General features: G+C 51.6%; 1 non-coding gene across 1 annotated transcript; it reads left to right on the forward strand.

The window, feature by feature from the left end:
• Positions 1-5115: 5115 nt before the first annotated feature.
• TRNAW-CCA lies at positions 5116-5187 on the forward strand. The gene has a single exon. It is a non-coding gene; the product is annotated as a tRNA-Trp (tRNA).
• Positions 5188-5563: the final 376 nt, after the last annotated feature.

The following is a 5563-nucleotide window of genomic DNA, read 5'->3' on the forward strand; positions in this document are numbered from 1 at the left end:
TGAGAGACCCACACACCTGCACCCCGAAGGTGGTGGGCTAGCACCCATGGGGAAGGCGGAACTGGGGAAACAGCAGGGATGGTGCCCACAGCCCTGTGGCCCCTGCCATGGCAGCTGAGCCCACAGCCAGTGTAGTGGGGATGGCAGATGAGGCCCGTGGCTCTGCTCCCACCCCACCAAGCCCACGAAGGAGAAAGAAGGCGGCAGCCACATCTGTGCCCACCACTCTGGCTCCCTCCGCGGGCTGTGGCAGTGCTTGGTGGCAGAAGTGGAGGCAGTGCAAGTGACTCAGGCGTCCCAGCTGCAGCGGCACTGAGGCCACAGCGCACTGGGCAGCAAGACGCCCCCCCCCCCCCCCCCCAGCCCTTGGTGAAGAGATCCCGACGCCCCAGGAACAGCAGGGACACAGGCTGTCCTGGTGCCCTGTGGTGATACCTGCAACTGCAGTAAAATGCGTGACTGCAGTGACATGGCAGCAACACGGCCCAGTGACTCCGGAGGCACAAGCCGGGACAAAGAGGGCACCTGGGAGCCTCGGCCCGGCAGAGGAGGGTGGGAAGCACTGGCTCTCAAATGTAAGGAAGCACAGGCGAGGAAAAAAAAACCAAAAAACAACAACAAAAAAAACCTGTGCTGTAGCGCCACCTATGGGAGACAAAAGAAAGGCCTCTAACTTCCAACTTACTGAATTGTTACATGAAACAAAAAATGTACCTAAGTAAGAAGTGTTTGCTGCTTCAAATGTGCTGACAGAACAACAACCCATCAAGAACCACGAATAATCACAGTAACACTGTCTCACCCAAAGGACGTGACAATTCTCCAGAAGCAAACTGAAGGCGCAGAAGATGTGATGTGAATGACAGAGAATTAAGTGTGGCTCTCACGGAAGAACTCAACGAGATACAAGGAAACGGAGACAGGCAGTTCAGTGAGTTCAGGAGTAAAATTAATGAGCAGAGGTAGTACTTTACCAAAGAGATCTAAACTCTGACAAACACATTCTGGAGCTGATGAACTCAATAAATAAGATGAAAAATGTATTGGAAGCAATGGAAACGGAGCAGACCACGTAGGAGAGAGTAGAAGCCTGGAGATAGAAACAGAAACGGCTCCTGCGGCAGAGGGAGCTAGGATGTTCTGATGAGGGAACTCTGTGGGAACTCGCTGACTCTAACAGGAAGGGCAGCAGAAGGCCATGGAGGCCAGCAGAGAGGGAGAAGGGAACAGAACCTGCCTGAAGAAATAACAGAAAGAACTTCTCAAAACTGGGGGCGGGGCAGGGCATAAGAGTACAAGAAGCTAACAGAACAGCTAGTTGTCTCAACAAAAAAAGACCTTCCCCAGGACATATTAAAACAGCGACAAAGTTGATGGTAAAGAGAGACTTCTAAAGTCAACCAAGGGGAGGAAAGACAGTCCCACAGAAAGGAAACCCCGTCCGGCTGTCATCACATTTCTCAGCAGAAACTACAGACCAGGGCAGGGTGGAGTGACATATTCCAAATATTGAAAGATGAAAGCTGCCAGCCAAGAATAATCTCTCTAACACGGTTCCACTCCAGGTATGAAGGGGAAATAAAGGCTTTCCCAGACAAACAAGAGTTGAGGAGTTCACAACAGAACCTTCTAGACACGAAATGTTGAAAGGAGCTTTGCTGCCAGAAAGAAAAAGGCAAAAGTCCATCAAACTTAGAGTAGGACGATGGAGTCAGAAAACGGAAACTCTATTACAGGACCGGGTGTTAACACAGGTACAGCATAACGGTCAAAGGGGAAAGCTGAAACACAGCTACAGCCACTTCAACGTGGTAACGAATACACAACATGAAGCGAGAGTCTGTGACAACAAAAAGGAGGAAAGGAAAAGGTCTGAGGTTGTACAGGCAAAAGGAAATGATATGCTATCGCCTATGAGACACTTTATGGCAGCGGTTCTCAACCTGTGGGTCGCGACCCCTTTGGCGGTCGAACGACCCTTTCACAGGGGTTGCCTAAAACCATCCTGCATATCAGATATTTACATGACGATTCATAACAGTAGCAACATGACAGTTATGAAGTAACATATGGTTGGGTCACAACATGAGGAACTGTATTTAAAGGGCCAGAAGGTTGAGAACCACTGCTTTCTGTAAACCTCAGGATGATCACAAGACAGAAATTTAGAGCAGAGACGTAAAACATTTAAAAAAGGAAAATGGAGAAAAGTTATACAAAACCACCAAACTAAAAGGGTAAAGAGACAATGTAGAGAGAACCAAGCTGGCGGCATAGGTAAATGCCTGTACTCGCCGCCTCCCACAACCACATCAACATTACAACTAAAATACAGAACCTCTGAAAGCTGGCTGAGTGGAAGTCCTGCAACCAGAGAAGCAGAGAAGGCACAGTGAGACGGTAGGAGGGGTGGAGCGCGGAACGGGCTGGTCCGGCACCCACGTGTGCCGTGTTGCAATCAGGAGGGAGATCGTCTCTCCAGAGGCCTCCATGAGGAGCAAGGGGTCCCAGCCCAGGGTCCCAGAGCTGGGAAGAGAAGTCCCCACAACTATGGGCTGTAAAAACCAGCAGGGATTGTGGCTCAGTGAAACGGAGGCTGCTGGAGACCCAGGTGTTCCATTTAAAGGGCCAGCACATGAACTTACTTGGACTCACTCCACCTGAGCTCCAGCGCCTGGCACTGGGCGGTGGCTCTGGGGGACCCAGACACATACAAGGAGGAACTGGAGTGTCTGGCATTGGGGCAGGGACTTGGGGAGGCTTTCTCCAGATGGAGGTGCTTGCAGGGGTCACTGTTCCTGTGCTGGGGCCTCCTGGTCTCAGGGATGACTGGCAGCCATTTGTTTGCTCCACTCTGGTGATTCCCTGAGACCCCGCCCCCTCCAATTCGCAGCCCCACCCAGCACAATTTACAACAGCTAAGATCTGGAAACAGCCCAGTGCCCATCAGTAGATGAGTGGATAAAAGCTGTGGTACATTTACACCATGGGATACTATGCCGTAGTAAAAAAGAAGAATCTCTTACCCGTTGAGACAGCATGGAGGGACCTGGAGAGTATCATGCTAAGTGAAATAAGTCAGTCAGAGAAAGACAGGTATCACACGATCTCACTCATATGTGGACTCTAAGTAACAAAATAAACTGATGAACGGAGTGGATCCGGAGCCATGGAAGCACGGAACAGAGTGCGGAGTCTCAGAGGGAAGGTGGTGGGGGGTGGGTGGGGCGGGCAGATGGGGAAGGTGGGGGTGGGGGGGGGAGCTAATCCACCAAAGTCCTTGTATGCACATATGCATGGCCCTGCATAGACAATAGGGTGCTGAAGGCCTGGGGCAGGGGGTGGGGCGGGCTGGAGGGGGTCAGGGGTCAATGGACGAAAATGAAGGACATATGTAATACTTTCAATAATAAAGAATTTTTTTTAAAAAAAGAATTGCCCTAGCCAGTTTGGCTCAGTGGATAGAGCGTTGGCCTGCGGACTGAGGGGTCCCAGGTTCGATTCCGGTCAAGGGCATGTACCTTGGTTGTGGGCACATCCCCAGTGGAGGGTGTGCAGGAGGCAGCTGATTGATGTTTCTCTCTCATTGATGTTTCTAACTCTCTAACCCTCTCCCTTCCTCTCTGTAAAAAATCAATAAAATATATTATAAAAAAATAAAAAAAAATAAAAAAAAGAATTAACATAAAAAAAAAGGGCAGGAACTTAAGATCCCCCTGAGGTGGGCACGCACCATTTAACAGGATGCTAGGGAAAAACATGAACTCCGGAGGCCAATATAACAAGTGAGAAAATTAGCGTCGTGTACAATATAATCTCCCTGCAATTGTTGATGTTCTCTTTCTTATCTGGGTGCTGGGCCCAAAGTATTTGCACTTTGAAAAAGTGATGGGTATTCTTGCAACTGAAGATCCAAAAACACATTTGGAGATACAAAATCAACACCCAAGAACCGGTGGCTTTTTATTCACCAATAATGAATTCTCAGAAAGAGAAATCAAACAATCCCATTTACTATTGCAACAACAACAACAACAAAATTAAGATACTTAGGAATAAACTTAACTAAGGAGGCAAAAGACCTGTACTCGGAAAACTACAGGACGTTGAAAAAAGACAGAGGAAGATATAAACAAGTGGAAGAATATTCCATGTTCATGGATTGGTAGATTCAACATCATTAAAATGTCCATACTACCCAAGGCAACCTACAGATTCAGTGCAATCCCTATTAAAATACCAACAGCATATTTCACAGATCTAGAACAAATACTCCAAAAATGTATATGGATGGGATCAAAAAAGACCCAGAATCGCTGCAGCAATTTTGAGAACAAAAAAATAAAGTTGGAGGAATCACATACCAGATTTCAAGTTATACTACAAAGCCGCCGCATTATATATATATTTGGGACATATTTGTAGCCAGTAAAGTCCTGCTTCAGTACTATTCCTCCTTTCCGCAAAGAAAATGCTTACAGTTTAAAAATAATAAAATTAAGTTTCCCAGCTCCTTCATCAAGCCCGCTGTCCTCTGGCGCGGGAGTGGCCGGCCGGGGTGGCCGGAGGAGCCGGCCCGGGCCTCGGCGCCCAGGGGACACCGTGGAGCCTCTGTCCGGCTCCGCTTGGGGCTGAGGCTGGGGTCAGGCGGGGTGGGTGCTGCGCGGGGTGCGGGTCTATGAACCGACAGCCCCCGGATCAGGGGTGGCCGGCCTGGGCGGGAGGGAGCTGGGGGGCGGGAGGGAGCTGGGGGGCGGGAGGGCCGCAGAGGGGCGGTGGCGCGGGGCTGCATCCGTGATGCTCAACATTAAGGTTTAAAGAACGAAGCAGCAAAGTGAAAAAGCAGCTTAGGGAATGGATTAAGTTATTTGCAAATCACGTATCTGATTGAGGTTAATATCCAAACGATAGCGCTCAGTAGCAAACACTCTGACTTTTAGAATCGGCAGAGGAATTAGACATTTTCCCAAAGAGGACGTCCCGGGGAGCAGCAGGCACGGGCGGCGGCGCTTCCCGCCGGGAGGTGCGGCCGGGCGGGAGCACCGCGTTCCCCGCCTCCAGCCGGCCCCGCGGCGCAGTGAGGACTTCAGTGAAGCGGAGCCTGCCGCCCGCCAGGACCTCGTGGCGCAATGGTAGCGCGTCTGACTCCAGATCAGAAGGTTGCGTGTTCAAGTCACGTCGGGGTCAATCTGCTCTTTTTCTCCCCCGACTGCGGGGGAGCGCCGCCACCGGCCCCGAGCGAGAACTGGGGCCTCGCGAGGCTGGCTATCTCCCAACAGCCCAGAAAAGCCCGCTCCTTTTTCCTTCATCACGAAAACGGCATAGAATTTACCAGCTCCGACCGCGAGGGCTTCCTTCCGGAGGCGACGGAAGCCGCCGCGCCGCGCCTCGCGGAGCCCCGAGGGGCGGGACTGACCCCGCCGCCCACCGCAGCGGCCCCACCCCGCCCGCACAGCCACGCTCCCCCCTGCCCCCAGGCAACTCCCCCGGAGCGGTCCAGGTGGGCCTCCTCCCGCCCGCCTCCATCATCTCCTGTGGCCGTGGTCCTCCTCTCGCCGCTGGG

This window comes from Myotis myotis, unplaced genomic scaffold (genome assembly GCF_014108235.1).
Source record: "Myotis myotis isolate mMyoMyo1 unplaced genomic scaffold, mMyoMyo1.p scaffold_m19_p_29, whole genome shotgun sequence".
Lineage (NCBI taxonomy): Eukaryota > Metazoa > Chordata > Mammalia > Chiroptera > Vespertilionidae > Myotis > Myotis myotis.